Consider the following 15192-nt stretch of genomic DNA (forward strand, 5'->3'; position numbering starts at 1 on the left):
AAATTAATTCTTCTTTTAAAAAAACTATTTTATCTATTTGAGAGAGAGAAAGAGGCAGATGGAGAGAGAATGGATGCACCAGCGCCTCCAGCCACTGCAAACAAACATCCAGACACATGTGCCACCTTGTGCATCTGGCTTATGTCGGTCCTGGAGAATCAAACCTGGGTCGTTAGGCTTCACAGGCAAGTGCATTAACCACTAAGCCATCTCTCCAGCCCTAAATTACCTTCTTAAACTTTGGGTAACAACCTCATATGGAGTCACATAAGTAATAGTGAAGGATGTGGAAAATTTGGCAACAATGAAAGGTTTCTGAATGCCCAATGGCCCCAAAATTAATCCAAAAGGATATGCGTAATGGATCCAGGTATTTCTGGCCGTGCTTACCTATGTTGCCTCGTGTGCTTTCACTAAGTCATGGTTTTGAACACACAACATATGCACGTGACACCGCTCGTGCCATCACATAACACAAAGCCAAAGGATGTTACTTGAAACACCTGGTTCAGACTCAAGAATGCTATGAACTGCAGTGTTCCTTTATTGTCTATACAAAGTTTTTTCTACTCCTACAAAAATGTGATGGTTTAATTACTTAAATCAAAGATGTTCCCTTTCCCTGTTGTTCTTCCTTAGCATGCATCAAACTGATATACATTTGGATTGTGTTTACACAAACAAGCACATCTACCTCACTAATACGAAAATTTGTTTTTTAGCTTTTTTTGTTTTTGTTTTTTCAAGGTAGGGTCTCATTTTAGCTCAGGCTGACCTGGAATTCACTATGGAATCTCAGGGTGGCCTTGAACTCACAGTGATCCTCCTACCTCTGCCTCCCGAGTGCTGGGATTAAAGACGTGCCCCACCACGCCTGGCTGTTTTAATCTTTCAAAATGTCAAGAAAAGTAACTGGACGTAGGTACTTACACCTATAATCCTAGCACCTGGGAGGCTGAGGCAGAATGATTGCTGTGAGTCTGAGGCCAACCTGGGCTGCAGAGTAAGTTTCAGGTCAGCCTGAACCTGCAGCCCCCCCCCAGAAAAAAAAGAAAAAAAGTAAAATTATATTTAAACCAAAGAACTGTTTTAAAATGAATTCCCTTGGGATTTATTATCAGCAAATGTATTTGAATTATATAGCTTCTAAATATACTCATGCCCATGATCATATAAAAATTCTTGGCACCCCTCTTTTCTGTCAAATATATATTAAAGGGCTGGAGGGATGGCTTAACAGTTAAGACACTTGCCTACAAAGCCAGAGGACCCAGGCTCAAGTCCCCAGGACCCACGTTAGTCAGATGCACAAGGGGGTGCACACGTCTGGAGTTTGTCTGCAGTGGCTGGAGGCCCTGGTATGACCATTTTCTCTCTCTCCCCCTTCTTTCTCTGTCAAATAAATAAATAAAATATTTTAAATTTTTTCTGTCAGGCATGGTGGCACATATCTTTAATCCTAGCACTCGGGATGCAGAGGTAGGAGGATCACCATGAGTTAGAGGCCACCCTGAGACTACAGAGTGAGTTCTAGGTCAGTAAGACCCTACCTCAAAAAACCAAAAAACAAAAAATTCTTGGGCAGAAGGAGTCATGACTAGAAAAGTTTGAGAAGCCCTGATTTAATTAAATACTTAACATTTAATGATAAATTATAAAATGCCAAATTATAATTAAATATAATAGATAAATAATAAATAAGATAAAATATAAAATAATTAATTAAAATATAAAATTATAAAATACTAGAATTGTGCATTATGAGCAAAAGTAGATATGGTCTCTGCCCTGAAGAACCTTGTAGTCCAGAGACTACAAAAAATTAGATCTGCTGCAGAAGAGAGTTGTAGATTTCCAGGCAGAGTTGGGAACATACACGTACTGCAAATCATTTCCCTTTGTTCCAGACACGTGGGGCTGGGTTTTATTGCTTTCCAATGGAGGAAGCTAAAATCATAAGATTCAGATACTGGGCTGAGTCACCACTGGGCTCACTGTATAAACTGAGCACTGGCCACTTGCTGCTCATGTCCACACTAGGAAGTTGAACAGAAACTGGACACCTGCTGCTCACCTTGCACCAGAAACCTGTGCCTGTAACTGCACATGATGTAGGAGCCAGATATATCATTCTAGCTGTCTAAGACTCCAGAGTGGAAGGAAAGTGGAGGTTTGAAGTTGCCTCTGTGGAAGATGTGTGAATAGATTCCAGTTTTATTGCTGAACCCTTGTGACCTACAGTGTTGCTTCCTCCAACAGTGCTTGCTGCTGGCGGATGTGGAGGGAACATAAGAGAATTCATCTAAAATCAGGGATTTGCCAGACCAAGGTAATGAACAAAACAGAGGTAAGGGGACTTTTGACTACAGGAAGGGAGTGTATTTAAAATCCTGAGCCTAATTCTAAACTGGAGGGGAAAAAAATGAAGAAAAAAGATGCTCAAAGAGCTCTTAGATGACATGCTATAAAAAGGGGAAGAAAACTGGTAGGAATGCTGGGCCAGAACCACTTAGGAAAGGCGATTGTGGTCACAAATAATGCTATGTGACTCAGTGATTTTATAAGTGGGTAAGACAGAAGTACAAATAATTAATGTGGGAAGCATGAAGGGGAGGCGAGGAGACCTCGACTGACCAGTAGATGAAGGAGCAAAGTTAGTAGCTTAGAACAGGTTGTGGACACCGTCCTCACAAATAAGTAACAGAGGAGGATGGTAGGAACTGTGACAAAGAAGACTAGCCAGCTAGGAATATGTTAGACAAAATGCTAGAGAAATGATTATGAGAGATGCTATGTTCTGGCACATAGTAGGGCAGAGATAATAAAGCTGAATGGACCAAAACACTGGAAAGGCCTTTCGCAAGATGAGGGATGAGGAACTTTAAGAAGGCATCGACCTCACCTTCAGGTCCTGAAGCATCTGAGAGTTGTGAAAGTAAACAGCCACTGGAACTTGTGAGATCTTCACGTATTCTCAGGAAAGAGGAGAATGGCACGTAACACAAGGAACCACAAGAGGAGGGAGACAACAGGATGACAAGCTGGGGGCTGTGTGTCTCTAACCCTCTGACCTTTAATTCTAGGGAAGCTAGTTCCCATGAAAGGAAGCCATAGGCATAATGACTTCTCATCTCTGCTTTGAGAATGAGAAAGATGGAGACTTGGGTGAGGGGAGCGTGGTTCTGTTGCCCTTTTGAAGATAAAAAATGATGAATAGCTCATCTAGCAATTTATAGGACAATGAAAAAAAATTGTAGGAAATGGAGAAAGCACTATATTGTGCATTATAGACAAATTAATATGTAAGACTCCACAGAAAATGTGCTAAAGATTTTTTTATTTTTATTTATTTGAGAGAGGGAGAGAGAGCGAGAGACAGAGGCAGATAGGGAGAGAGAATGGGTGTTTCAAGGCCTCTAGTCACTGCAAACAAACTCCAGATCCATGCACCATCTTGTACATCTAGCTTTATGTGGTTACTAAGGAGTTGAATCCAGGTTCTTAGGCTTTGCACATAAGCACCTTAACTGCTGAGCCATCTCTCCAGCTCTGAGATGAAGATTTAATGGGGACATACATAGTCACAATCTTCTTCAATTAAATCAAATATTGCCACACCTGATGTCTTTAGTAATAGATACCTAGTGAGAATTGCTCATCATTACCATTCAATATTTATAATACTATGTTTTGTTCTTTGAGAATTATTATATTATGCTTGTTTACATATTCCTTTTTTAAAAACACTCCTCTTCCTTTGGCTCTTACATTTGTTTTTTAAATTTTTTTTAATTTTTATTTATTTATTTTGAGAGCCACAGACAGAAAAAGAAGCATATATATAGAATGGGCACACCAGGGCCTCCAGCCACTGCAAAGGAACTCCAGACGTGTGTGCCACCTTGTGCATGTGGCTTACGTGGGTCCTGGGGAGTGGAGCCTCGAACCAGGGTCCTTAGGCTTCACAAGCAAGAGCTTAACTGCTACATGTTCTTTTTTAGAAATGAATATTTAAGACCTGTGATTTTATTCTGTGTGCAATATACTTCAGTAAAAAAAAAAAATGAATAAATATGTGAACAAATAAATTGGAAGGAACATGTGACAAGAAGGAACTTCAAAATTATATATGAGGTTTCTACTCCTCTATACTATGGTGTCTGTAAGGGAGGAGCTATTATGGGTAGAGAGTAAACATGCATAGTCATCCTGATCATGCCTCTGCATTTTCTTCTTTCCTTTCTTCTTTGTGTTTTTGTTTGTTTGAGGTAGGGCCTCGCTCTAGCCCAAGTTGACCTGGAGTTCACTATGTAGTCTCAGGCTGGTGTCGAACTCACTGCAATCCTCCTGTCTCCCAAGTGCTGGGATTAAAGGTGTACACCACCACATCTGTCTCTTTCTTCTTTTCAGCTAATGTGATAAATACTATTTGCATGTGTTTCATTTTGATATTATACTTGCCTTGTGAGTTAAGTGCCATCATCCTGCTTTACAAATGAGAAAACTGAGACTAGAACTTAGGTTACAGAGCCAAGATACAAAGTTTGCCAAAGGTGTCTGGGGATATAGCCCAGTAATAGAGTTCTTATCTAGGATATATGTGGCCCTATGTTCAATTCCCAGCATTGCAAAACAAAAAAAGTCAAATTTTAACAGAGGTTCCCAATGGCTCATAAACTGTAACATGCATGAAACCTTCGTTTGAGCTACATGTTTGCAAATGAAACACACACATTTCAGTGGCTAAAGAACTTATACCTAGGCTCTCTAATTGGCTTTAATGTTACTGAACAATTCCTGTGGTCTTCTAAATTCATGTAAACTAGATTACTGACCCCATGATTTTCAAACTCTAAATAAAATATTGAACAAGGATAACAAGTTTCCATTTATGGTCATGATAGTGGTATATCTTGATAGCTTTGAAACTAGCCAAAAATGCATAAAACAATGTATTTGGGCCTTTGAACTACAAGGAATGACAATTTTTGTGACCATAAGAAAAAGAGAATGTATGAAATGAACTTTATATTTTCCCAGAGTTTTTTCCCCTGGGGCAATTTCCAGATGGTTGCAAGAGGAAGCAAGGGCCATCAAAGAACAGAAGTGAGCAGTTGACCTGATGAGACAGGAGAGCCCTTTGGAGTTCCTGGGGTAGCTGGAACTTGTACAGAATAGTTTTAAACAAACAACTGCACAAAGGGGTCCAAAAGTCTTCACAGGTATTTCATAGATGTTGGCCATCAGCTGAACTAGCAACATACAAGGTGAGTTTTCACAAATGTTCACAAGTTTCCAGGAAAGAGCTGCTGCTGCAGGGCTGCCTAGTGATAAGAGAGATCACATAGGGTGGAGAGTGGGATTTCCAGTCCAGGCAGTGTTGAAAGGACTGTTGCCAATCCTGGACACTGAAACTCCAGAAACGTCACGTTTTAGGAATAAGGAACATAACCTTAAGTGAAGTCCACACCAAAAGTGTAAGAACATGGGGTAAAAGTACATTATATATACATACATATATATATATATATATATATATATATATAGAGAGAGAGAGAGAGAGAGAGAGAGAGAGAGCGAGCCAGAGAGAGAGACATATGGGTGAAATTTTTCTAAAATTAGTAATAAACAGAACTCTATAGATCCAAGATCACCCAAGCCACATAAACTAAGAAAATTAAAATCAAGCCTCGAAGGATGATTGTGAAGTTTCTACAGAAGGAAATTTTCAAGGTGCAATGGCTGGGGGGAGATGTTAAAACCAAGAAGGGTACAAATGATGATTGACTTTCCATAATAGACACAAGGTTAAAAGACAAGAAAATGCCATCTTTATAATGCTGAAAGAGAACTTGACAATCCTCCCTACATTCCTTTCTCTCTTTATGCATGCATACCTGTTTTCATAGAGGCCAGAGGTCAATGTCATATGTCTTTCTCAATCACTATTTCATTCCATTTTTTTAGGACAGGGTCTTTCTCTTAACTCAGAGCTCACCTATTTGGCTAGACTAGCTAGCCTAGGTAGCCAGTAAGCCTTGGGGATCCTACCATCTCCACCTCCCCAGAGCAAGTATTACAAGCACTCACCACCATGCCCAGCTTTGACATGGTGCTAAGGATCCAAACTCGGTCTTCATGTTTGAACAGTAGACACTTTACACACTGAGCCAGCTCCCCAGCCTTCCTACCTACATTTTTTCAGCCAGTATGTATATCCTCAAAAAAGAGGCCAGGCATGGTGGTAGCTAGCACATGCCTTTAATCCCAGCACTCAGGAGGCAGAGGTAGGAAGATCACTGTGAGTTCAAGACCAGCCTGAGACTACATAGTGAATCCCATATCAGTCTGGGCTAGAGCCAGACCCTACCTCGAAAAACCAAAAAAAAAAAAAAAAAAAAACACGAATAATCTAAAGACATTTTCAGAAATGCTAAAAGAATTTTTCAATATCAGACTTGCACCATAACATATGCTAAAGAAAGTTCTTTGGGCTGAAGTAAATGATGCATAAAGAAAACCTGTGGGCTGGAGAGATGGCTTAGCAGTTAAGGTGGATGTCTGTGAAGTCTAAGGACAAAGGTTCGATTCTCCAGGTCCCACATAAGCCAGGTGCACATGGTGGCTCATGTGTCTGGAGTTTATTTTCAGTGGCTAGAGGCCCTGGTGTGCCCATTCTCCCTCTCTCTCTCTCCATCTCTCTCTCTCTCTTCCTCCCTCCCTCCCTCCATCCCTCTCTGTGTCTCTAATAAATAAATAAACAAAAAAATCAGAAAACGTATGATGACCCCAAAATTAGATAGTACTGGAAATGGTGTTTGAGTAAGTGTAAAAGGCCAGCATTGTTTTCTTTTTCTTTCTTAAATTTTGTGAAAGGAAACTGATAATTTAGAGCCCTAATAATGGCATTGTATGCTGGGGTTTATAATGTGCACAGATAAAATGTGTGGCAAAGAAAAGGAAGGATAGGGATAAGTGGAGTTATTTTATAAAAACAACTCCATTTATAACAATAAAATATAAAGTATTTAGGAATAAGTTTAATTTTTTTAAAAATAATTTTGAGTTGACCACGGGAAACTATATTACATAAGTCAATGACCTAAATAAATGGAAAAACATCCTGTATTCATGGATTTGAAGACAATATTCTTAGAAGAAATTCTTTGTAAATTGATGTACAGAGTCAGTGCAATCTCCATGGAATCTCTTTTGCTTTTCCCTCCTCATTTGCACCTTCTCTTTTTGCAGAAATTCCCAAGACAAGCCTACTATTCATGTAGAAATTCAAAGGATATGAAAGAACCCAAATAATTCTCACACTTTCCAATTTTACAACTCATTACAAAGAGAGAGAGACTGGATAAAAGCAGGGGAAAGTGATGTATATCTATATTCCCTGTATTTTGGAGGCTGAGGCAGAAGGATCCTAAATTCCCAACCAGCCTAGGCAACATAGTCAGGACCTGTCTCAAAGAAACTATAAAAGAAATGGGAGTTTTATATAGTACTTGTATACAGCAGACTATAAAAATCAATGAAGTAGAACTGAGAGTTTAGAAATAAACCCATAAATTTATGGTCAATTGATTTTCTAGCAAAAGTGCCAAAACAATTTTTAATTTATCATAAAAGTGTAGACTCTTGAACTAATATCATTGAGATAATATATTCACAAACCAAGTAATGAAACTGGACCAATGCAGCATATTCAAAAGTAGCTCAAAATGGATCAAAGACCTAGATATGAAGCCAAACTATAAGGCATAATGTTCATGGCTTTGGTGAGGCAATGGTTTCTTGTATATGAAACCAAACACTCAAACAAAAGAAGGCATAAAGATAAAGTTGGCTTCTTCTAAATTAAAAGCATGTGTGCTTCAAAGGACACTATCAAGAAAGTGAAAAGATAATCCACAGAATATAAGAAAATATTGCAAATGATGCCTGATAAAAGATTTATTTCTGGGCTGGAGAGATAGCTTAGTGGTTAAGTGCTTGCCTGTCAAGCCTAAGGACCCCGGTTCAAGGCTCGATTACCCAGGACCCACGTTAGCCAGATGCACAAGGGGGTGCATGCGTCTGGAGTTTGTTTGCAGTGGCCTGAGGCCCTGGCACACCCATTCTCTCTCTCTCTCTCTCTCTCTCTCTCTCTCTCTCTCTCTCTCTCTGCCTCTTTCTCACTCTGTCTGTTGCTCTCAAATAAATAAATAAACAAACAAAAATTTTGAAAAAAGATTTATTTCCAAAATGCATATAGATTTCCTACAAATCAATAAATATTCCAATTGAAAAGTGGGCAAACAGACAAGTTTCATAAAGAGAAAACAATACCATATAAATGATCCATTAGTCTCATCAGCCATCAAGACACACAAATGAAACCACAGGAGATGATACATCACACCCAGTAGAATGGTTACAATTTATAACAATGGACAATAGTAGGTGCTGGCAAAGCTGTGGAAAAAAATTGGAACACTTGGACATTGCTGAATGAATTTCAAAATAGCACAGGCACTTTAGAAAACAGGATGGTCCTCTAAGTGCAGGAACCATAGCATAGCAATTCCATCCTCTGTACATAGTAAGAACACTGAAAATATGTCCGGAGGCTAGAGAGATGGCTAGGGATGTAAAGTGCTTGGCACACAAGCATGAGGACCTGAGTCTTCAGCTCCTACATAAAAAACTCAGAGGTGGGCCTGTACTTCCAGTGCCAGGGAGGCAGAGACAGAAGGGTCACAGACGTTTGCTGACCAGCTGGTATAGCCAAATTGGTGAGCTCCAGGTTCAGTAAAAGACCCTGACTTGAAAAAGATACTCATTGTCAGCCTCTGGCCTCCACACACATGTGCACACACACACTGCACATGAACACACACACACACATACACACACACACACACACACACACAGAGACATGTTCATGCCAAAGCTTTTAGAAAGTGTTCAGAACATAATTATTTATAGGAATCAAAAAGTAGATACCTTCCAAAGCCTATCATTTGATGCATTTATAAATGTGATGATGTGTCTGCATGATGGAATAGTATTCAACAACAAAACCGATTGCAGGGGCTGTGGAGATGGCTCAATGGTTAAAGGTGCTTGCTTGCAAAGCCTGCCTGCACAGGTACAATTCCCTAGTATGCATGTAAAGCCAAATACACAAAGTGGTGCTGTCTGGAGTTTGCAGCAGCAAGAGGCCTGGCACCCCCCTACTCACTCTCTCTTCTCAAATGGATAAAAATATTTTTAAAAGCTGGGCATGGTGGTACACACCTTTAATCCCAGCACTTAGGAGGCAGAGGTAGGAGGATTTCTGTGAGTTCAATATAGGAGTTACTATATTATATGCTTCCACTTAAGTGAAATGTCTCAAATAGGCAAGTCCATACATACAAAAAGTATATTTGCTAGGGATTTAAAATGATTGAAAGGGGTAGTGAAACTAGCGGGCAGGAATTTTACTGATGAGGAGATGAAATTACTAATTGGATAATGATAATGTTTGCACTGTTATCTCTGATTATATTAAAATGCTACCCAATTATATATTTTAAGAGGATGAATTTAATGACATTTAAACTCTATCTCAATTTAAAAATGTTTAAAGGCTTCCATGGTTACAATATAAAGGCTATCTTATTTGTGATAAGAAAACTCAGTACTGTAGAAGGTGTCAGCCTTTCCTTTTGGTGTATAAATTTAATGTAGATTCAATAAAACTATTAATAGGACTTTCTTCACTTGACAAGATGATTGTAATTTTTATCAAAAGGAGAAAGATAAGAGTCATTGGGGGAAATCTCTAGAAAGTATAATAGAAGCTACAGTGTTGAGGCTGTAGAATTGGTTTTCCTAGATATTAAGTTATGTGTGCATATTGAAATGCTACTGATTAAAAACCTGCGCAAATGAGTTTACTTTTTAAGATAGAGGTACCACTTTTATAATAAAAATAATGTAACAAATTAAAAAGCAAATTATAAACTAAATACTCCAACCACGTGTTCCCATGCTAATTTATTCATTGTCAAGTAAAATGCCCCTATTCTTTTCTTTAATGGTTTTTTGAGGTAGGGTCTCTAGCCCAGGCTAACCTGGAATTCACTATGTAGTCTCAGGCTGGCCTCAAACTCACAGGGATCCTCCTCATTCTGCCTCCCAAATGCTGGGATTAAAGGCTTGCACCACCACGCCCAGAAAAAAAAACAACCCTATTCTTTAAGTCTGTCCTCATACACATGACCTCCAAACCTCTGCAGATTTGTTGCTTTTCTGCAACAAGTTAGTTAGGAATGCCTTCCTATAGTTCTGCACCTCACCTGAACACATTAGATCTTTATTAACTAGAGCAAAACAAAGATATATATCCTTGGTTATTCTGGTTACTTCATTTGCATTTATGCATTCTAAACTCATAGACCATTTGAGGTAATTCATTCACTGTCTTTTGTTGTTATTTATCTATCTATCTTTGCAGCAGAGTGTCATGTAGCTCAGGCTGGTTTTGAACTAGCTATGTAGCAGAGGATGGCCTTGAACTTCTGATCTTCCTGCCTTCATGTGGTGGTTTGATTCAGGTGACCCCATTAACTTAGGTGTTCTGAATGCTAGGCTCCCAGCTGATGGAGATTTGGGAACTAACGCCTCTTGGAGACAGTGTATTGCTGGGGGCAGGCTTATGGGTATTATAGCCAGTGTTCCCTTGCCAATGTTTGGCACACTCTCCTGTTGCTATTTTCTACCTTATGTTGGCCAGGGGGTGATGTCCACCCTCTGCTCATGCCATCATTTCCCCCTGCCATCGTGTGGAGCTTCCTCCTCAAGCCTATAAGCCAAAATAAACCTCTTTTTTTCCCCACAAGCTGTTCTTGGTTGGGTGATTTCTACCAGCAATATGAACCTGACTGTGACACTCCACCTCCAAAGTGCAGAGATTACAGGCATGTACTGCCATGCCCAGCTTTAATTCACAATATTGATGGACACAAAGCACCAGCTAAGGGACTGTGGTTTTTACCATCTTTAATGCTGCCAGGTCAGAGCTATCTTTGCCATCTCTCCCCTTGGGCAGGTAATATTTGGAGTAAAGTACATGACCTTATATTTGTTTCATTCAAATTCAATCTAGTTCTAGTTGTCTCACTCCATTGCATTGATTCAATTTTCCCAGGCATTCATTAACTCTGCCAGCTCTATGTTATCTGAAAATCTAGGAGCAATCCCTCAATCATCATCCAAGTTACTGGTAGAAATGACTATGGAGACATTGCGGGGACCACAGAGTGCGATATAAAATGGAACTCCTCATGCATTCATTAATTGTGTTCTTGGCATCTCTCCAGGAGGGGTTAAAATATTGGTGCATATACAAGTCTCCTAGGTAAAATTCATCTTTAGAGATTCTGATTCAGCTAGTCTAGAGTGCCATCTAACACTGGCAATGAAAACTAACTGCCACTCTTTCAGAGTCACATAAGACTGTATTTCTCCCTTGGTTATAAGCATGTTGGACAAGTCTTATCAAATACTTTGCTGAAGGCAAGGCAACAGATTGTCTACTGAGTTTACTTCGTCTACTAGCCTGGTACCCTGTCAAGGGAAGACTGATTAATGTGGCACAAAACTTGGGCTTTTTTAAATGAACAATGCTGTGTTATCTATGTGCTCATAAACCAATTTTTTAAAAATGGGCTTTAAATAAATAGGCTTATCTTCATGCACTTTTATTCAATTAACAAGTAGTTGAAGGGGGCTAACACATATCAAATATATGAGTCTACGCTCCTCCTACTAGAGGGAAGAGGTTTCCCTTGCATTCTTAGTCACATAGGGTGCTTTGCCTCCACAATTTGACAAGAACAGAATTTGTACTTGTGCTATTTTTATGTTCATGTTTTATTATCATCTATGGTGAAGCCAAAAACCTATTCATATTTTTCTTACAATTTAAAATTCCCACTAATTCTGTTATCTGTTGTATGTTTTTCTAATAAACATAAAAATTATCACTGTCATTTTTAATCTCTTATGTGGGCTACAAATAGTTTATTCAGTTTGTTTAGCTGTTTGCTTACCTTCTAATGTTTAAATTTTATAGCACATATTCCTGTTTTTTATATAGATAAATCAGATACCACTTTTGTAGTTTATGTTACCATCTGAAGCTGTGCTTAAGAACTCTTCCTTCAAGACTGCGTAACTACAGCCTGATATGCTTTTTTCTACTTTATCTTTGGAGGTTTTTTTAATATTATTATTGTTTTAAGAGTCCCATGCTCTACCAAATGAGCTAGCTAGGCTGCTGTTTGGTTTTTTAAAATAATTTTATTTATTTATTTTCAAGTAGAGAGAGCTAGAAGAGAGACAGACACAATGGGCATGCCAGGGACCTATACATGTGTCACTTTGTGGCATATGGCTTTATGTAAGTACTGGGGAATCAAACTCAGGTCATTAGGCTCTGCAAGCAAACACCTTAACCTCTGAGCCAAGTCTCCAGCCTGGCTGTTGTTATCTTAAGAAAAGGTTTTGCTATGTATTTCCTCGAACTTAGAATTCTCCTGCCTCAGCCTCCCTAGTGTTTTGATTATAGCAGTATACCACCATAGCTGGCTTCTATATTTTCCATAATCTTTAAAACTCTAGAAGTTTAAACTCTGTATATTGTAGAACTGACTGAATGCATCACAAAATGGGTTGGTTATATAGAATAACTATAAGATAGTAGCTAGTATATAAGAAAATGAGACTTGTGTTATAAAAGGATATTTTCTGACATGAACTAGCCATAATTTAATATTAAGTGAAATAAAGCAGGCATACACACTCTTGCAGTTTGGATGCAAACATGGTCCACAGGCTTGTGTGCCTGAACATTTAGTTTCAAGCTAGTGATGATGTTTTGAAAAGTTGAGCAACCTTTAAAAGGTGGGGTCTAGCTGGAGGAGGGGGGTTGCTAAGAAAAGACCTTGAGGGTTTTCGCCCAGCCCTGCCTAGGTCCAACCTCCCCGCTTCCTGATTCTGCTAACAAGCCACCCAAAGCAACTCCCACTGCCACACTTTCCCCACCGTGACAGATGATTGCACCCTCTTAAGTAACCATGAGCAAAAGTACATCTTTCTTCCTTTAAATTGCTTCTTGTCAAGTATTCAACTGCGGCAAAAAGAAAAGTAACTAACACACAAATTGCAATTCTACACAAAAGGTGTATGTGTGGCTGAGCACAGACACGCACCTTTAATCCCAGCACCTTGGAGGCAGAGGTAGGAGGATTTCCATGAGTTTGAGGAAAGCCTGGGGCTACAGAGTGAGTTCCAGGTCAGCCTGGGTTAGAGTGAGACCCTACCTGAAAAAACAACAGCAACAAAAAAGTGTGTGTGTGTGTGTGTGTGTGTGTGCATGCGCACATGCGTGTGTGTAAAAAGACCACAAGGAAATGAAAGAATGACAAGGATATATATAGGTATGAAGAAATGTGAGCCATGTGTGTTACTGCATAGTGGGACCACAGACTTAACTCCTTCGCTTACTATGTAATAAATATGTTCTTGACAACAAAACATAACATCAAATTTATGGCTAAAACTATTATTGTGTTGATTTCTAATAATTTTGTACAAGATTAAAAACACATGATATAGGTGAAAGTAGCAGGTTGGAGAGATGGCTTAGCAGTTAAGGCGCTTGCCTGGAAAGACTAAGGACCCAGGTTCAATTCCCCAATGCCCACATAAGCCAGATGCACAAGGTGGCACATGCATGTGGAGTTTGTTTGCAGTGACTAGAGGTCCTGTTGCGCCCATGCTCTATCTGTCTTACTCTCTCAAATAAATAAATAAAATATTTAATTTTTTTTAAAAGTGAATAGAAAGTATTTGGGCTTAGATGACTATATAATACTTAGAAGTTATTCAGAGATTTACTTTCCCAAATACAGCTGGGTGTTATTCTGTATTGTCAATGCCCAAATCAAGTCAGTAATATAAGTTACTGTTAATAGCACAACATTAATTATTTCTATGCTGCATATATTAATACAAAATACCATCTTTTACTGAAACAATAGTATCTCCCTACTTCCTTACTTACCTAAGTTCTTTTTTATTTTTTTCTTCTTAATTTTTTTAATTAATTAATTTTTTATTAATTAGTTTTGTTCTCAGTGAATACAGTCAAATTGGTACCATTGTTAGGCTTGTCCATGTCCTACCTCTTCTTAATTTTTTTAATATTTTTTTATTGACAACTTCTATACTTACAGACAACAAACCATGGTATTTCCCTCCCCTCCCTCACTTTCCCCTACATAATTCTGCTCTTCTTCATATCCCCTCCTCTCTCCATTAGTCTCTCTTTTAATTTGATGTCATCATCTTTTTCCCCTATTATGAGGGTTTTATGTCAGTATTGCTAGGCACTGCGAGGTCTTGAATATTGAGGCCAATTTCAGTCTGGACAATTGTATGTAAGGAGTGGTACCCTTCCTTTGGCTCTTTCTGCTACCTCTTCCACAATGAACCCTGAGCCTTGGAGGGTGTGGGATGTTTCAGTGCTAGACACTCCTCTGCCCCTTCTTTTCAGCATTATGTTGCTTTTTGGGTCATCCCAGTGATCATTGCCATCTGAAAAGAGAAGCTTCTCTAACCAGAAGAGAGAGTAGCATTCATATATGAATATGAAATTAAGTATGGTGTTTTCAGGGCAGTTTGGTGGAAGTAACATATACATTTATCAGACAGCAGGCTTTATACCCCCAAGGCTCATGACCTCCCCTGCCATAGGCTTTTGATTAGGTTTTCAGTACCAGGTATGTATTCCCTCCCATAGAGCAGGCCTTCAGTCTAATTAGAAAGCAGTTGGTTTCCCTCAGAGCAGACATGCCACTATTGCACTCGTTCAGTCATTTGGCCTGTCTGACCAAAGTTGAGGCTTCCAGTGTCCACTGTTTTCACCACTGATGACTTCTGTCTCCCATAAAGCTGCATACAGTACAGCTTTTTCCAGCTTTCAGTTGGCTGGGCTACAGGGAGAAGGTTTTCTGCTCAGCACCAGCTTGATTTCTCAGTAACTTTGCCACTCAGGCATGTGAAGTCTTCAGCAATAGGGTCGTACCATCTCTTTCTCATGCCTTTAATCCTAGCACTTGGGAGGCAGAAGTAGGGAGATCGCTGTGAGTTCAA

This window comes from Jaculus jaculus, chromosome 1, assembly GCF_020740685.1.
Source record: "Jaculus jaculus isolate mJacJac1 chromosome 1, mJacJac1.mat.Y.cur, whole genome shotgun sequence".
Lineage (NCBI taxonomy): Eukaryota > Metazoa > Chordata > Mammalia > Rodentia > Dipodidae > Jaculus > Jaculus jaculus.